General features: G+C 40.6%; 1 protein-coding gene and 1 pseudogene across 9 annotated transcripts in view; both read right to left on the reverse strand.

Moving 5' to 3' along the window:
* The window catches only part of LOC117976015 (actin, cytoplasmic 1-like), a 35,976-nt pseudogene extending 17,062 nt beyond the window's left edge, over window positions 1–18,914 (reverse strand).
* The window catches only part of FRMD5 (FERM domain containing 5), a 417,439-nt gene that overhangs the window by 140,552 nt on the left and 256,973 nt on the right, over window positions 1–19,914 (reverse strand). The gene's annotated exons all lie outside the window — the stretch shown is intronic.

Consider the following 19,914-nt stretch of genomic DNA (forward strand, 5'->3'; position numbering starts at 1 on the left):
ACCCTGAGACACAACAATATTGAAATTAGCCAATTAATAACCTTTCAATGGCCTGTAAGTGTTCAAGTAAGAGGAAAAGTCACGTCTTTAACTTTAAATCAAAAGCTAAAAATGATTATGCCTAGTGAGAAAAGCAGGTTGAAAGCTGAGATAGACTGAAAGCTAGGCTTCTTGAGCCAAATAGCCAAATTTGTAAATGCAAAGGAAGAGTTCTTGAAGGAAATTTAAAGTGCTACTCCAGTGATCACATGAATAACAGGAAAGTAAAACAGTCTTCAGGCTGATATGCAGAAAGTTTTAGTGGTCTGGATAGAAGATCACACAAGACACAGCATTCCCTTTAATCAAAGCCAAATCCAGAGCAAGGCCTTACCTCTCAATTCTGTGAAGGCTGAGAGAGATAAGAAAGCTGCACAAGACAAGTTTGAAGCTGGCAGAGCTTGGTTCATGAGGTTTAAGGAAAGAAGCCATCTGTATTAAGTCCACTCTCATACTGCTATAAAGAAATACCTGAGGCTGGGTGTGGTGGCTCATGCCTGTAATCCAGCACTTTGCGAGGCCAAGGCAGGCAGATCATCTGAAGTCAGGAGTTCGAGACTAGCCTGGCCAACATGGTGAAACCCCATCTCTACAAAATCAGCCGGGCATGGTGGCATGTGCCTGTAATCCCAGCTACTCGGGATGCTGAGGCAGGAGAATCACTTGAACCCGGTAGGTGGAGGCTGCAGTGAGCCGAGATCACGCCATTGCACTCCAGCCTGGGCAAAAAGAGTGAAACTCCATCTCAAAAAAAAAAAAAGAAAAGAAAAAAGAAATATCTGAGACTGGGTAATTTACAAAGAAAAGAGGTTTAATTGACTCAGTTCTGCAGGCTATAAAGGAAATACAGCGGCTTCTATTTCTTGGGAGGCCTCAAGAAACTTACAATCATGGTGGAAGGCAAAGGGGAAGCAAGGCATCTCACATGGCCGGAGCACGAGGAAAAGAGTGAGGGGAAGGTGCTACACACTTTTAAACAACCAGATCTCATGATAACTCTTATCACAAGAACAGCACTAGGGGGATGATGCTAAACCATTCATGAGAAGCCACCCCCACCAGGTCCAATCACCTCCCACCAGGCCCTACCTCCAGCATTGGGGATTATCTTTCAACATGAGATCTGGGCAGGGACACACATTCAAACCATATCACCATCTCCATAACATAAAAGTGTAAGATGAAGTAGTAAGTGCTGATACAGAAGCTGCAGCAAGTTACCCAGAAGATCTACCTGAGATCACTTATGAAGGTGGCTACAACAGATTTTCAATGTAGATTAAACAGCCTTCTACTGGAAGAAGATGCCATCTAGGACTTTCATAGATGGAGTAAAGTCAACGTCTGGCTTCAAAGCTTCAAAGGACAGGCTGACTCAGATTAAAGGATAATGCAGCTGGTGACTTTAAACTGAGGCCCAATGCTCATTTACCATTCTAAAAATCCCAGGATCTTTAAGAATTATGCTAAATATATTGTGCCTGTGCTCTATAAATGAAACAACAAAGCATGGGTGACAGTACATCTGTTTACAGCATGGTTTACAGAATATTTTCAGTTCATTGTTGAGACCTGCTGCTCAAAAAGAAAAAAAAAATCCTTTCAAAATATTACTGCTCACTGACACTCTACCTGATTACCAAAGAGATCTGATGGAGATGTACAGGAGATTAATGTTGTTTTCATGCTTGCTAACACCCAGTTGGTAGCCCATGGATCAAGGAGTAATTTGCACTTTCAAGTGTTATTTTAAGAAATACATTTCATAAGACTATAGCTGCATGAATAGTGATTCCTCTGATGGATCCAGGCAAAGTAAATTGAAAAACTGAATGCCATCATTCTAGATGCCATTAAGAACATCTGTGGCTCATGGGGAGAAGTCAAATTATCAACATTAACAGGAGTTTGGAAAAAGTTGATTCCAACCCTTGATTTCAAGGTGTCAGTGGAGGAAGTAACTGCAGATGTGGTAGAGATAGCAAGAAAACTAGAATTAGAAGTTGAACCTGAAGATGTGACTGAATTGCCACAATCTCAAGATCTTATGGATGAGCAGAGAAAGTGGTTTCTTGAGATGGAAACTACTCCTGGTGAAGATGCTGTGAACATTGTTGAAATGACAACAAAGGATTTAGAATATCCCATAAACTTAGTTGATAAAGCAGTGGCAGGATTGGAGAAGATTGACTCCAATTTTGAAAGAAGTTCTACTGTGGGTAAAATGCAGTTAAACAGCATTGCATGCTACAGAGAAATCTTTCATAAAAGGAAGAGTCCATTGATGTGCCAAACTTCATGGTTATCTTATCTTATTATAAGAAATTGTCACAGCCACCTTCAGCAGCCACCACCCTGACCAGTCAGCAGCTGTCAACATCAAGGCAGGACCTTCCACCAGCCAAAAGATTTTAACTTGCTGAAGGCTCAGGTAATTGTTAGCATTTTTTTTTTTTTTTAGCAACAAAGCATTTTTAAATTAAAATATATAAATGTTTTTTTCCAGCCATAATGCTATTGCACACTTGACAGACTACAGTATAGTGAAACATAACTTTTATATGCACTGGGAAACCAAAAAATCTGTGACTTGCTTTATTGCACTATCCACTTTATTGCGGTGGTCTGGAACTGATTCTGCAATATCTCCAAGGTATGCCTATATACATATAAACCTCTGCTTTTAATGATACTGTGAGGGCCTAGAATTTCATTTGGAGTTAATGTACACATTTGACAAACTTGACTGTTTTGAGAACAATGTTTTTAATCCCTTAAGTTCTCTGTCTGCTGATCAAAATGGACATTAACATCCTAACATATTTTGCATTTTCCTAGTATCTACAAGGCCAGATATTTTTATCTTTTAATTTTTTGAATTTTTTAAATCTAATTTTTTAAATTAATTAACTTTTTTTTTTTTTTTTTTTGAGACAGAGTTTCGCTCTTGTTGCCCAGGCTGGAGTGCAATGGCGTGATCTTGGCTCACCGCAACCTCCATCTCCCGGGTTCAAGCGATTCTCCTGCCTCAGCCTCCCAAGTAGCTGGCATTATAGGCATGTGCCACCACCCCGGTTAATTTTGTATTTTCATTAGAGACAGGGTTTCTCCATGTTGGTCAGGCTGGTCTGGAATTCCCGACCTCAGGTGATCCACCCGCCTTGGCCTCCCAAAGTACTGGGATCACAGGCGTGAGCCACTGCGCCTGGCTGCTAATTTTTTTTAAAGAGATGGGGTCTTGCTCTGTTGTTGTGGCTAGAGTGCAGTGGGATGATCATGGCTCACTGCAGCCTTAACATCCTGGGCTCTAGTGATTCTCTCACTTCAGCCTACTGAGTAGCTGGGGACAATCGGCAATTTTTTGTGTTTTTTTTTGTTTTGTTTTGTTTTGTAGAGATGAGGTCTCCCTATGTTGCCCAGGCTGGTCTCAAACTCCTGGACTCAGGCGACACTCCTGCCTCATTTTTCTGAAGTGCTGGGATTACAGGCATGAGCCTGTAAGGCTTTATTTCTAGAAGCCTTTATTTCATGTAGAAGGCTTTATTTTATTATTTTTTTGAGACAGAGTCTTGCTCTGTTGCCCAGGCTGGAGTATAGTGGCACCATCTCAGCTCACTGCAATCTCTGCCTCCTGGGTTCAAGAGATTCTTGTGCCTCAGCCTCCCAAGTAGCTGGGACTATAGTTGTGAGCCATCACACCTGGCTAATTTTTTTGTATTTTTAGTAGAGATGTGGTTTCCTCATGATGGCCAGGCTGGTCTTGAACTCCTGACCTCAAGTGATCTGCCTGCCTCAGCATCTCAAAGTGCTGGGATTACAGGCATGAACCACCGCGCCCGGCCACAGGCTTTTTTAACATGTGGTGCACCAAAGATTTTTGTATGTAAAATTTTGTGTAAATGTATTTTCATTGTGGAAGCTAATACTTGCATCAGATTTTCAAAGGAGTCTCTGACCTAAAATAAGTTAAGAATCACAGCATTAAACTTGTAGAGTTCCTCCATTAAAAATTAGCTTCCCAGGCCAGGCGCAGTGGCTCACACCTGTAATCCCAGCACTTTGGGAGGCTGAGGCAGGCAGATCACCAGGTCAGAAGATCGACACCATCCTGGCTAACACGGTGAAACCCTGTCTCTACTAAAAATCCAAAAAATATGCCAGGTGTGGTGGCAGGCGCCTGTAGTCCCAGCTACTGGGGAGGCTGAGGCAGGAGAATGGCGTGAACCCGGGAGGCGGAGCTTGCAGTGAGCCGAGATTGCACCACTGCACTCCAGCCTGGGTGACAGAGGAGACTCCGTCTCAAAAACAAAAAACAACAATAACAAAAAATTAGCTTCCCGACGACAGGAACCATGTCTGTCCCATCATCTTATCTTAGTTCCTACCAAGCAGTAAATAATAAATGTTGAACAAATAAAAATAAGGAAATGAATAAAGAATGGATGAACAAATCACTAATTTATTGCCTCAGCTCACACTATCTCTTCTTTGCCCAGCTTTCTAAGGGTTGGGTCACAGTAGCTCATATGACTGATAATGAGTCAGAGAGGTAATAAGACTTGCTCAATGCAGTTATCACTAAACATGGCTGGGGGGAACCTTTGTAGGAGTGAAAAAGAAATCTTAAAGATGCAAAAGACATTTGTCTTTCTGTACATTTTTAAAGTAACATGTGGCTGGGTGCAGTGGCTCATGCCTCTAATCCCAGCACTTTGGGAGGCTGAGGCAGGATGATTGCTTGATCCCAGGAGTGTGAGACCAGCATGGGCAACATGGAGAGACTCTGCCTCTACAAAATACAAAAAATTAGCTAGGCATGGTGGCACACACCTGTAGTCCCAGCTACTCAGCTGGCTGAGGTGGGAGAATTGCTTGAGCCTGGGAAGTCGAGGCTGCGGTGAGCCGTGATTGTGCCACTGCACTCTAGCCTAAGTGACAGAGTGAGACTGTGTTTGAAAAAAAAATCCACTTTTATGGAGTTTTTTGAGGCATAGGTTTCCTGGGGGCTTTGGGGTGCTGTGTACTTCTAGGTACTAAGAGGAAAGGCCCAGAGAACAGGCTGCTAAGAGCTTGCTCCAGGTCCCAGGCATAAGGGGAAAAGGTAATATTTATTACCCTTAAAGTTCCCTGTTTGGCTGTCCAACTCAGCTTATAAAAGTAAGAATGGAGACAGAAATTCAAATAAGAATTCTGCCCAGGAGTAAACACTGTGGATCTCTACTGCATCTTTTTGGAACCTGAGTATATTAGACAAAGCACAGAGGCTACTCTTCCCTAACATCATACCCTGACCTTCAAAGGGATTTAAAAATTTTTATTATCCAATTTCTGCATTATGCTGGCCATAAAGAATCATTTCTATTTATAAGGGAATTATCCACTAAGATTGATCAGGCTATTGTTGAGGACAGATTCCATCTCTGGAATGGCTGCATCTATTCTGCTGAGGGAACTTTCTGCCATGGATGGCTTGGCAATGAATTACCAGAAATACTCAAGAGGACAGCAAGTTGCCTTCTGTCTCCGCTTTACACACAGCAGAAAACCCAAGTGGTTATGGAATACAGTGAATTACCCAGAAACAATCAGTTACCAGAAGCTCTCTAGGATTACAGTGATGACTAACCTCAGAGATGAAGCCTTCCAAGAATCTCTTCTCAATTTTTTTTCCTTTCCTTTTTTTTTTTTTTTAGACAGAGTCTTGCTCTATCACCCAAGCTGGAGTGCAGTGGCACGATCTCTGCTCACTGCAACCTCCATCTCCTGAGTTCAAGCCATTTTCCTGCTTCGGCCTCCTGAGTAGCTGGCTAATTAATAACTGGCTAATTTTTGTATTTTTAGTAGAGACAGGGTTTCACCATGTTGGCCAGGCTGGTATCAAACTCCTGACCTCAAGTGATCCAGCTGCCTTGGCCTCCCAAAGTGCTGGGATTATAGGCGTGAGCTACCATGCCTGGCCTCAAGAACCTCTTCTCTAAACCAGACCTACAAATGATATTCTTGACAATGGAATGGATTATTTGAAGCACAGAAAACAGAAAGGAAGTTAAACAAACATGAATACAACAGGGAACTCTTCCATATAGCTTTTATGCTGGGCAAAAGAGCCCTAACTGTGGGCAGAAGTTGTTCAAAATTCATTACTCAACGTTAAAAAAAATGCTTCAGTGGGTACCTACTATGTGTTAAAGCATAGCACTGGGCACGATGAGAGAACTAGGGTGAACAAGATGAGAAGAGTCCATGATCTCTAACACTAGAGATAAAATATGAACACTAATAACTGGAATGCAGGTGGAAAAGAGATACAGATAATTTAGAAGAGACAGAACATTTGGCTAGTGGCAGTGGGGTCTTGTTGCTTCTGCTTGGTGGATTAAGGAAAGAAGGAAAGAAGGTTAGGGCCTTGGATGCCCAGCTAAGTAGGCTTCTTTTCTTTTTCTTTTAATTTCCCTTCCTTCTTTTCTTCCTCCCTCCCTCCCTTTCTTCCTTCCTAATACTTTACATCCTTAAAAGTTTTAAGTAGAGAACTGAAGACGATAAGAACTGCTCTCTGGAGAAATTAATACGGTAGTAGTGAAGTTTGTAGCAATGGGAATTGAGAGACAGAGCCAACAGATGTTTAGGATATAAATCAACAGGTCCAGGCAACTAACTGTTGTGGGGATCAGTAAGAGGGAAGAGTCAAAGGTGACTTGGAGAATGCTGATGTCATTCAAGAACAGGTGCCCAGGAGAGAAATAGAAGAAGGTCGGACAGATGATGTGTGGTTCTGGACACAATGAAGTGTTAGTGAAGCCACCTGACAGGCTGTTGGAAATGTGCGACTGAAGCCCTGAGGAGAGGTCTGGATTGCTGAAGCTATAGATGTGAGACTATTCTGCATACAAATGAGCTGATGCCATGAAAGTGGATGAGATCATCAAGGGAGATAGCAAAGGAGGAGGAAAGAGAAGGGTAAAGGGCAGAACCTTAGGGAATACTTGCATTTAGGATAAGAAAAAGACCCTGATGACGCCATCAAAGAAGGAATCATCAGAGCAGTAATCTGAGAATCAGCAGACTGTCACAAAGCAAGAAAGAGGCTCAAGAGGGTGCAGGAGGTCACAATAGAAAATGCTACCCAGAGGTCAAAAAGGATGGGGCTTGAGAAAAATGCCAGCGAGACATCGAGGAGCATTTTTCACTAGACTTTTGGTGGGATCAGAAATCAGAGGTTTCAAGTGCAACAGCTAAAGAGGGAACAAATGGGCTATTCAATTCATATTTGTTGGTGTCCATCTGTCTTTACTGCTTGACTCTTCTTTTTCCTTCCTGAACTCACCATCTGTTCACTTTCACTGCTATGTGCAAGTTTCTAAAGACCTTCATTTTAAGGATTCAACAGATACTGACAAATATTGACTTAATAAATCTCCCTAAGAAATCCTAGATTCCTAAAAGGGTCACTGCTTGTTCACATTTTGTTTCCCAAGCAAAGATATCCCAAAGACAAGTGAAATGGCCTGCGGATAGAGAGGGCTGACTGTAAGTGCACCACTGAATAAATGACACTTCCAAAGTCTTCCTGACTATCACAGAGACTCTAAACTTTTCTAAACACTCTGCAGATATTCTTTTGACACCTCTAGGCTTTGCAAAACCATATACCTAATCACATTTAGTAAGAAGCTTTCTTAGAACTTAAGTGTATTTAGCCATTTCAAGTCTATAGTAGAATATGGCATTAAATGATAAAGTTCCCCTACCAAATTAAATAAGGGTAACTGTTCTATTCATAGATGAAAGAAAAACATAACAAATTTTGGTATGCCTCTTTCAAAACTGGTCACTAACTTCCCAAACATCTTCACTGAACAGATACGGTATTGAGAAGTGTTGTGGGTGGCACAAAATTACAGGATATGACTACTAATGTTATGCACCAATCTCAATTAACAGGGGGTACACTTGCAGGGTACATAAGTATAATCTGGGTTTAACATAATCTTTTGGGTTCACCTAAAACATTATTGGTTACTGGCAAGTTATTGGGTTTCTGTTTTGTTTTTTTTTGAGATGGAGTTTCGCTCTTGTTGCCCAGGCTGGAGTGCAATGGCACAATCTTGGCTCACTGCAACCTCTGCTTCCCTGGTTCAAGCGATTCTCCTGCCTCAGCCTCCCAAGTAGCTGGGATTACAGGCATGCGCCACCATGCCCAGCTAATTTTGTATTTTTAGTAATGGTGGGGTTTCACCATGTTGGTCAGGCTGGTCTCGAACTCCTGACCTCAGGTGATCCACCCTCCTCGGCCTCCCAAAGTGCTGGGATTACAGGTGTGAGCCATTGCGCCCCGCCTATTGTATCTTAAAAAGTAGATTCTCATTATGAAAAGCACACATGGATTTCTAAAAGTCAATTATTTTGTCCCAGTACTTTGAGAAGCTGAGGCAGGATGACTGCTTGAGGCGAGGAGTTTAAGACCAGCTTGGGCAACATAGCAAGATCCTATCTCTACAAAAACATTTTGAAAAAATTAGCTGGGCGTGGTGGCATGCCCCCGTCATCTCAGCTACATGGGAGGCTAAGGTGAGAGGCTCACTTGAGCCCAGGAGTTTGAGGTTAAGTCCCTAAGTTACAAAAAAGATATATTTCCAAAGTTCTTCAGTAACTTAGGTACTTAGAAATTCATGAGCATTTTCTCACTGATTCAATGATATTAATAATGATTAGGTCAAATCATGGACTTAACCATGGTGGTGATTTGTATCCCTAGAGATTGGTATAATATCTTGCACGTGGTGTTCTAAAAAGTTGCTGAACAAATGATTGAATGAGTCAACGAATAAAGTGTAGGCCTATACTATTCTGAAAGTAATACAAACTATTAATATAAAAATGTTTCCTTTGAAAAATATGTTCTGAATTCCAGCTTGGTTGTAAAGAACAATCTCTCCTATGGTTCATTCTCTAATTTTGGTGGTTGAATGAGGACTTCTTTCCCAGCTATGACATTAATTTCATATTAAGTTTCAGTTACCCTCGACATTTTCTTACTTCCATTGGGGAGGCCCTATAAGGAAAGTTAGAGGAATGAAAGGAAATAGATGATGATGAGGAGGAGTGATGCAAGTATCTGGAGACACCTTCTTTTTTTTTTTTTTTTTTTGAGACAGAGTCTCACTCTGTTGCCCAGGCTGGAGTGCAGTCCTGCGATCTCAGCTCACTGCAAGCTCCACCCTCTGGGTTCACACCATTCTCCTGCCTCAGCCTCCTGAGTAGCTGGGACTACAGGTGCCTGCCACCACGCCCGGCTAATTTTTTGTATTTTTAGTAGAGATGGGGTTTCACCGTGTGTTAGCCAGGCTGATCTCGATCTCTGGAGATACTTTCAACACAGACACTCATCAGGGCTGGTTGAACCAATCCTGTCATCATTTGTTCAACATTAGCCTAACTGGAACAAGGTGAGGACAGAGACTGGCATGAGAGGGGGTCTAGGTCACAAAAGACTGCAGCTATGATGGGGGGAAAAGCAGTCTGAGGAAAGGAGTCTTTCTGTGCAAGCTTATCTAAGGCTGGTATTCATCCAAACAAAAGTAGTATAGTAGAGAGGTTAAGTGTAAGGACTCGGGCCAAACTTTCTGGGTTCAAGTCTCAGCCCCCTATTTTTTAGCTATGAGATGTCAGACTAGGTACTTAACCTCTCTATATCCCATTAAAATGGGTATAATAAGAACACCTACCTCAGCCGGGTGCGGTAGCTCACGCCTGTAATCCCAACATTTTGGGAGGCCGAGGCGGGAAGATTGCCTGAGGTCAGGAGTTCGAGACCAGCCTGGCCAACATGGTGAAATCCCATCTCTACTAAAAATACAAAAATTAGCCGGGTGTGGTGGCAGGCGCCTGTAATCCCAGCTACTCAGGAGGCTGAGGCAGGAGAATCGCTTGAACCCAGGAGATGGAGGCTGCCGTGAGCCAAGATTGCGCCAATGCACTCCAGCCTGGGTGACAAGAGCGAGACTTCGTCTCAAAAAAAAGAAAAAAGAAAAAAAAAGAATACCTACCTCAAGAGTTGTTAGGAGGATTAAATAATTTAACAGTATCTGAGATACTCTGAAAGCTATATGAGCATTAACTAAACGAGCACATCAGGCATGTGTAAGTTGCTGATTACATGTTATGTCAATTATAAACTTAGTTAACTTTTAAAACTATAGGTTTCCTAGGGATGAAAGCACAAGAGGAAATTAAGGTGGGTATGGTTTATTAAATATCAGTAAAAACCATAGTACTATCTTCAATCATATGTGATCCCTGTTTTTCACCCCAAAATAAAAGAAAAAAACTATGCCTAACCTTGTGCCAAATCACCACTTAGGACTAGGAATTTTTAAATGGTACCATGAGACCCAAGCAAGCCTTACTGAAACTTTTTTTTTTTTTTTCAAGACAGGGTCTCACTCTGTTGCCTACGCTGGAGTATAATAGTGTGATCATAACTCACTGCAGCCTTGAATTCCTGGGCTCAAGTGATCCTCCTGCCTCAGCTTCTTGAGTAGCTAGGACTACAGGCAAGCACCACCATGCCTGGCTACATTTTTACCTTTTGGTTTTTACAGAGCTGGGGTCTCATTATGTTGCCCAGATGGGTCTCAAACTCCTGGTCTCAAGTAACTCTTCTGTCTTGGCCTCCCAAAGTGCTGGAATTATAGGTGTGGGCAACCGTGCCTGGCCCTGAAGGTATCTTAATAGTGCATTTTCTTCTAATAATGAGGAGAATATAAAATATATCTTCTTTTTTGACAGTGTTGCTCTAAGAAAAACTATTCAAAATGGACTCTATTTAAGAGTACAACTCATTTCACTAAGTGAAATAAGGTCATTCTTTTTAATTTCAGAAAAGTCTGTGTCCAAACAAATGTCCTTTGGACCCTTAGTACAGAAATTGCAATAATTTTTAAGACAAAAACTTCAGGGTTGGGCTGCCAAGTCCACATGCTTTCTTTCATGGTTTGCCAGCACAAAGAGTTACTAGGGGAAAATGTTCATTAAATGAGAAAGGTTACGTCATACTGAAGGACTATGCACTTACAGATGGCTTGCCTTTGCCCAGTATTCAAGGATCAGAGTAGCTGTCATTTTTTCCTTTACTGCAGAATTATTATTTTAAGTAAATGAAAGGTTGATTTATATCTGCATTACATTTATCATCTTGCTAGAGTACAGAGTAAGGTTCAGAATACAATATTCAGATACAGGGAGTGCCTAGATGTGGAGAAGTTCCCGGTTTACAGATAATCTCCAATAGAAAAAGACTAACACCTTGCCTTCCCACCAGTTCATAGGACCCAAAGAAGCATTATCTCTTGCTTCAAAACCCAGCCACTTATCAGTTATGCAAATGAACCTCCTGGTTCTCTCATCCTCTACAGAGCAATCTAATTAAACAGCAACATCTGCAAACCCAGAATGCTGACAAAATGTGGCAGATCTGGTCAGAAAAGGAAAAACCTACCAAAACTACCCATAATATTTGACCAAGAGAACTGAGCAATCTAGTGGGAATTACACCACTGAAGTGTTTTACTAAGAAACCATCAGAGTCCTTATAAGGTAGTTAATATTTGTATATACGAATAATGTATTTCTTCATTGTACCCTGAAACAGGCCATAGGGATGCAGCAATGGCATTGTGGAAACTGCCGTTTCTGGCAAATGAAGACTTGGAGGTTGGGCGCAGTGGTTCACACCTGTAATCCCAGCACTTTGGGAGGCCGAGGCAGGTGGATCACCTGAGGTTAGCAGTTCGAGACCAGCCTGGCCAACATGCGAAACCCTGTCTCTACTAAAAATACAAAAAATTAGCCAGGCATGTTGGCATGCACATGTAGTCCCAGCTACTTGGGAGGCGAAGGCAGGAGAATTGCTTGAACCCGGGAGGTGGAGGCTGCAGTGAGCCGAGATTACACCACTGTACTCCAGCCTGGGCAAAATAGTGAGACTCCATCTCAAAAACAAAACAAAAAAAAATGAAGACTTGGGTTCGAGTCTAGCTACTACAATTTTATAAATAGAGTGGCCTTGGATAATAAGAGATAATAATAATAACTGTTGTAGTTCACATAATTTTTTTTTTTTTTTGAGACAAGGTCTCACCCTGTTTTGCAGGTTGGAATGCAGTGATAAGCCTCCCGAGTAGCTAGGACTACAGGTGCTTGCCACCACACTGGGCTAATTTTTTGTAGAAACAGGTTTTTACCATGTTGCAGGCTTGTCTTGAACTCCTGGGCTCAAGTGATCTGCCCACCTCAGCCTCCCAAAGTGCTGAGATTAAAAGCATGAACTGGCCGGGTGCGGTGGCTCACACCTGTAATCCTAGCACTTTGGGAGGCTGAGGCAGGCGGATCACGAGGTCAGGAGATCAAGACCATCCTGGCTAACACGGTGAAACCCCGTCTCTACTAAAAATACAAAAAACTAGCCGGGCCTGGTGGTGGGCACCTGTAGTCTCAGCTACTGGGGAGGCTGAGGCAGGAGAATGGTGTGAACCCGGGAGGTGGAGGTTGTAGTGAGCCAAGATAGCGCCACTGCAGTCCGGCCTGGGTGAAAAAGCGAGACTCTGTCTCAGAAAAAAAAAACCAAAAACCATGTACCATGGCACCCGACCTCTGATAGAATTTTTGAGATCAAATGAGATCATGTATCTGCCAGTATTTTGTAAACGGTTAAGGCCTTTCAAATTTTATTTTTTATTATCGTGATTACATTTAACTATTTATTTAGTACATTAGTCACTATGGATTTTAAACACAGTACACTGTGTACACTGATAAATCAGTTGCCATGTATTGAGCTGATTTTGGGCAAGTCATTGATCTAATAGCATTAATCCCCAAATATTTCTTTTTTTTTTTTTTTTTGAGACTGGCTCTGTGGCCCAGCCTGGAGTGCATGGTGCGATCTCGGCTCACTGCAAGCTCCGTCTCCCGGGTTCACGCCATTCTCCTGCCTCAGCCTCCCAAGTAGCTGAGACTACAGGCGCCTGCCACCATGCCCAGCTAAAATTTTTTTTGTATTTTTAGTAGAAACGGGGTTTCACCATGTTAGCCAGGATGGTCTCGATCTCCTAACCTCGTGATCCGCCCGCCTCATCCTCCCAAAGTGCTGGGATTACAAGTGTGAGCCACCGCACCTGATCAAACATGGCTTTCAAACCCTGCTGCAGTCCCACTGCACAAGAGCTAATTTTTTGTATTAGCCTAAGTCCCACTGCCTAGGAAAGGCTAAATGTTTATCCATTTTTGCTTATAAGGAAAGAGAAAATGGAACTCTGCACATCTATATTAGCATTTAAATCAATATTTTATCTGAGAATATGTTAGGCAGCAGGATTATTTAAGTTAATGTTATCTACTTGAAATATTTGTTCAAAGCACAGGCTGGCATCAAAGTATTTAATATGGTTTAGATCAAGGGATTAGACTGTGACTTAATGCAAATAAACTTCAAAAAGCACTTTTGACGAAAGTTAATATAAATGGAATACATAAACATAAACTATCATTCTTCCTCAAAGGAACAGTTAAGCAGTATACACCAATCTGTTTGTTTCATGCCTCAGTGGGATTTAAGTATTCTAAAAAGGGAGGGGTAACTCCTTTAGTAAAGTGTCGAGCTACTCTTAATGGCTGTCTGCATAAAGTGATGAGAAAAATTTGATTAAGTTTGGGCATGTGAGTAATTAATTCTCAGCAAGGAAATCCGACAGGGGCCTTTGCAAATAGAACACTGAAAAAAAATATCACTTTGGGGGCATAATCATTAAAAATGTCCTGTCACTAAGTTCTCAATCTATTCACTTGTTTAATACTCAGTCCACAGGCACAGGTCTGTGGCTGCACCCCTAAGAATTCTAGTCTGACTCAAGGAGTGAGACAAAGTGTACAGGGCAGGAGGAGAAAGCCCTGGCTTCCATGGCCCTAATCCTTTCTTTTTCCATTCTTCTTTATCATCTGGTCAAATAGAGACTTTTGCCCTGTAAATCCCAAGCCAGCACTGTCTCCTTGTCCTCCATGTTTTGGTCTTACTGACCTAGGCAGTTTATTTCCAGAGAAATAATTTTTGGCATATTAAAATAGCTAAGAGGGAGAGAGATGGCTAACAGTCAATGTGGGTATACATTTCTTTTCTTTTTTCTTTTTTTTTTTTTTTTAGATAGAGTCTCACTCTGTCACCCAGGCTGGAGTGCAGTGGCTGATCTCAGTTCACTGAAACCTCTGCCTCCCGGGTTCAAGCGATTCTCCTGCCCTAGCCTCCCAAGTAGCTGGGACTATAGGCATACACCACTACATCTGGCTAATTTTTGTATTTTTAGTAGAGATGGAGTTTTGCCATGTTAGCCAGACTGGTCTTGAACTCCTGACCTCGGTGATCCACCCACTTCGGCCTCCAAAAGTTCTGGGATTACAGGTGTGAGCCATCATGCCTGGCTGATGTGGGCATATATTTCTAATGCATTTATGATTGCCTATCTGTTTTCTGCAGACCATATTTCACTCAATTTTGTAAATCCTAGAGTTTATATTTTTATTAGCACAGCTAGTACATACAGTGACTATCTATTAAATGCTTACTGATGATGATCTAACACCATCATCCAAGATGCCCTGGAAAATAATATCAAAGAAGGATTTTTAATAATCAGAAAGGCTAGTCAAAATATCTTTGGCATTCTGTTAAAAAAAAAAAAAAAGAAAGGGCCAGGCACGGTGCCTCACACCTGTAACCTCAACACTTTGCAAGGCCGAGGCTGGTGGATCACCTCAGATCCGGAGTTCGAGACCAGCCTGGCCAACATGGTGAAACCCCATCTCTACTAAAAATACAAAAAATTTGCTGGGTGTGGTGGTGGGCACCTGTAATCCCAGCTACTTGGGAGGCTGAGGCAGGACAATCGCCTGAACCCGGGAAGCGGAGGTTGCAGTGAGCTGAGATTGACCCATTGCATTCCAGCCTGGGCAACGAGAGCAAGAGTCTGTCTCAAAAAAAAAAAAAAAAAAAAAAAAAAAAGGAAAAGAAAAGAAAAGAAAAAAGAAAGAAAGAAAAAAAAGAACAAGCACTAAAATCCTTGGCACGGTGTCTAATACCAAACATTTCCCACTTAATTTTTCTGTTCTCTAAATGTTTTATTTGTTATCATTATGAGCAGATATGCATCTTTTGAGTGCAAGAAATCTATTTCTGTAGTATTTTCCAGAACACCTAGCACTGAACCAGGCAAATGAGACTGCAAAATATTTATTTATAAAGAAATAAAATAAATATATGTTTTCTTTGAATGAAACAAATTATCTATATACGAATCCTTATCTCTATTAGAGTCCTTTAACCAACCAACATATGAGGTAAATACATTCAGTATATGGTATGATATCATATCATATCTTTTTTTTTTCTTTTTCTGAGACAGGGTTTTGCTCTGTTGCCCAGGTTGGAGTGCAGTGGTGCGATCTTGGCTCACCATTTCATAATATATCTTAATAAGACCACTTTACATCTGCTTAATGCTGCTTGTTCATAAAGTGGTTTCAGCTTTGTTATCACGTTTGCTCTTCCCTCACCCCAGTATTGTAGCAGCATAGGTCTGTTGTCCTCAATTTACAGATGAGAAATTGAGACACTGAGAAGTTATATATCTTCATTTGTTCAACAGCTAGGCACTTTTCTAGGTGCCAGATTTACAGTGATGAACAAGACAGAGTTCCTGCTCCTAGGATGCTTACTCAGTAGTGTGTTTGTAAATTTTTAAAAACTAGCTCCTCAAATGTGGGTCACCATGAATGTATGAATTAGTATATTTTTTAACAACTAAGACAAAAGTAAAGCAAAAAACTGTATGTTGGAACTTTATTAATTTATTAATCATATGAGTGACTTCTTTGCTAAATCAATGAATAATTTTCCCATACTGGAAGAATATTTCTCAATCTTTTGTGCTATTCACAAGTAATAGCTATAGAGAATGAATTATTAACATTTTCTTCATCACTTTCTTGAGTCTAGACAATCAACAAAACAATAAATCAAACCCTGATTTGTAGTGTTTGTTGATTTCAGTGGTGTAAGTACTTCTATCACAGGTAATTTCAAGCTATCAACATGAAATCACCGAACTCAGAGTTGGCGAAAAAATGCAGTGGTACACCATTACATAATATTTCCATCATTTAGATATAATAGATACAAATATCTCAAGAGAATAGATAACCATAAAATGATTAGCTTTGTGTATTTATTTTGTTTTTAATATAACTTGGCCTGGTGCAGTGGCTCACACCTATAATCCCAGCACTTTAGGAGGCCAAGGCAGCTCATTTGAGTCCAAGAGTTTGAGACCAGCCTGAGCAACATGGCTAAACCCAGTCTCTACAAAAAAATACAAAAATTAGCCAGGTGTGATGGTGCGCATCTGTGGTCCCATCTACTCGGGAGGCTGAGATGGGAGGATTGCCTGAGCCTGGGAGGCAGATGTTGCAGTGAGCTGAGATTGCAACACTGCACACCAGCCTGGGCAAGACCCTGTCTCAAATATACATATATATATAAGTTTTTAGTTTATATAGTTTAATTTTTAATAATTTCTGTGCCTTAAAACCAGCTCATAAAAGGTAACTAACTCATAGCATGGGAGGAAATATTTGCAATGCATATATCTGATAAGGGATTAATATATATAACATATAAGGAACACCTACAACTCAATAACCCAAAAGCCAAACAATTTTATTTTAAAAATAGGCAAAGGGCTTGAACATTTTCCCAAAGAAGATATACAAATTGCCAGCCAGTGAGCACATGAAAAGATGATCAACATTACCAATCATTAGGGAAATGCAAATCAAAACCACAATAAAGTACTACTTTGCATCTACTAGGATGGCTATTACTAAAAAAAGAGAAAGAATAACAAATGTTGCTGAAGATGTGGAGAAACTAGAACTCTTATATATGTAAAATGATACAGCTGCTATGTAAAATGTTATGGTCGCTCCTCAAAAATTAAACATGGAATTACCATACAATCCAGCAATTCCACTTCTCGGTATATATTCAAAAGAATTGAAAACCAAGATTCAAACAGTTATTTGTACACCACTATTCAGAGAAGCATTCTTCACAATAGCCAAAAGGTGGAAACAACCCAAATATCCATCAACAAATACACAAAATGTAGTATGTAAATACAATGGAATAGTATTTAGCCTTAAAAGGAATAAAATTCTGGTACATGCTACAAGATAGACGAACCTTGAAAACATTATGCTAAGTGAAATAAGCCAGACACAAAAGGAAAAATAATGAATAATATCTACTTACATGAGGTACACTCAGTAAATTCATAGGGACAGAAAGTAGAAGAGTGGTTACTTGGGTCTGTGAGGAGGGAGTAATAGTTTCTGTTTGGGATGATTAAAAAGCTCTGAAAATGGATAATAGTGATGGCTTCATGACCATGTGTATGTACTTTAAAAATAGCTAAAACTATAAAGTTTATGTTATGTATATTTTAATATAATACAAAAGAGGGCAGGCGGCTGGGTGCAGTTGCTCATGCGCGTAATCCAGCACTTTGGCAGGATGAGATTGGGGGATCACTTGAGGCCAGGAGTTTGAGACCAGCCTGGCCAACATGGTGAAACACCATCTCTACTAAAAAAAAAAAACATACGAAAATTAGTTGGGCGTGGTGGCATGTACCTGTAATCTCAGCTACTCGGGAGGCTGAGACAGGAGAATCACTTGAACCTCGGAGGCAGAGGTTGCAGTGAGCTGAGATTGCACCACTGTACTCCAGCCTGGGCAACAGAGCAAGACTCTGTCCCCACTCCACCAAAAAAAAAAAAAAAAAAAAAAGAGGGCAGGTAATCATGAATATTCTTATGCTTGAATAATTTTAAAAGAAAAAAAGCTCATGAGATTGCCAAAAATTTAACAATCGTATTTTGTGGGCCAGGATAGGCTGGTTCCAGGATTCCAGTGAGCTTACTTTCCTTCTAATGGAGAGGAAGAAAGAGACTTGCTCAGGGACACACGTGAAATGGAAGAGCCAGCCCTGACTCTAGACCATCTGAGTGGTCTAGCACTATTTCCACAGCTGCATACCGTTTTTCATATAGTCAAGTAACTATCAGATTAATGTTACAAAGTTTTGGGTTATATGCATTTGTTACAGAATGGCTTCAGGGAGATCAGAAAAATGACCCTGGAGGTTAAGCTTCATGAACATGGTGATTTGGAAAAAAGCAATGGGGCAAATTTGAAGGAGAAGAAATGTTGGGGAGAGGAGTGAGAGGAGATCAGAGGTCCAGTAGCTTATCTGTTAGATATGTATTTATGCAAAAATAGGGGCAAGGGGACACAAAAAGCCCCAGTCTTTGGGCCACACCAATTATGTACACTCCTGGGTTGAGGTCAGGGGTCTACAAGAGACGTTCTTGCCCCTGAAATGTAGTTACCATCTAGATGATACCTGAAGACACTCCCATCTCCCCTAAATTTCCCCAGGTCCCCCAGTATCTCCCCATCTGGAGGTTGTTACAGGAATTGCTTGCAAATGAGGCAGTGAGAGTTATAGCCTGACATAGGAGTCCTAAGCTATAATGTTGAAATAACATTTTACTCAGAGGAAATGACATGTACAAAGGCTCAGAGGCCAGACAAGTAACCCAAGGGGCTGTGGACAGAAAACAGGGAGGTGGCAATAGGCAGAACATTACAAAGCACCTTGAGCTTTATAATACGGAACTTTCTTTGTGGGAAAGAGCCTGTTTTAGTACAAAACCTTTTCATTTATTTCTTTTAAAGAAATAAGCTCCTCTCAACTTAAACGTCTAGACTTAAAAACTGTAGAGTGTATTTTTAAAGACTCTTTTAAAGTAAATTGGACTTGTTTGCAGTCCATACACATTCCCACCAGTGATCCTCCAGTAGTCTAAAAACAAAATTATAAGAATTGGCAAACACTAAAGTCTTCAGTAATATAAAATTTACAGTATTTGAATGTCACTTTTTACTATATTAAAATGGATCATTTTAAAGCTCAGGTTATTAACTGATTATAAATTATGGAACATTAATGCTTTCAGGACACAAGGGCAATACTTTGTGAATTTCTGAGAATCAGCATGATATCAAGAAAGAAGATAACCATTCTTTACCTTCCTAGGTCTCGTTTTCCATATCTAGTGGCTGGCCTAACAAGACCTGCCTTGCAAGGTTGTTGGATGTGAAGGATATGAAGTATATGTAGCACCTAGCAATAAATAAGCACTCAGTAAATTGTGACTGCTATTACCATTGTGAACATAAATGAAATTTTAATTCAATAAACATTTGTTAAGTGTTACAATGTACAGTTGGAATCTAGGTTTCTTTCATCTTTTGTTTTACATTATTAATATTTTAATCATAGAGAAAAGTACAGAAAATAAACACCAGATGTGTGGCAGATCATTTGTTTTAACTCCCTATGATTTTTTTTTTTATGATTTTCGACTGTATGAAAATATCACAATTTGTCCATCCCCCTCATAATATTGGCACTAAACATGTCTCCTGGGAGAACTACTTTAAGATATATATTAAGAAGTGGAATTGCTGAGTCACAGGGTATGATAACCTTCACATCACCAGAGTGTTCTCCAGAGTGGCATATCATTTTCTTTTGTACCTAGCATTGTGCATTTTAGGTGCATTCTCATTTAGCAAAACTACATGTCAGGCATTTTAATTTTTGCCAACATTACAGGTTTGAAATGGTATCTCATCTTTTAACTTATATTTCCCTAATTGCTAATAAAGTTATCATTTCATACGTTTTTTCCTATTACAGG

Source organism: Pan paniscus, chromosome 16, assembly GCF_029289425.2.
Source record: "Pan paniscus chromosome 16, NHGRI_mPanPan1-v2.0_pri, whole genome shotgun sequence".
Taxonomy (NCBI): domain Eukaryota; kingdom Metazoa; phylum Chordata; class Mammalia; order Primates; family Hominidae; genus Pan; species Pan paniscus.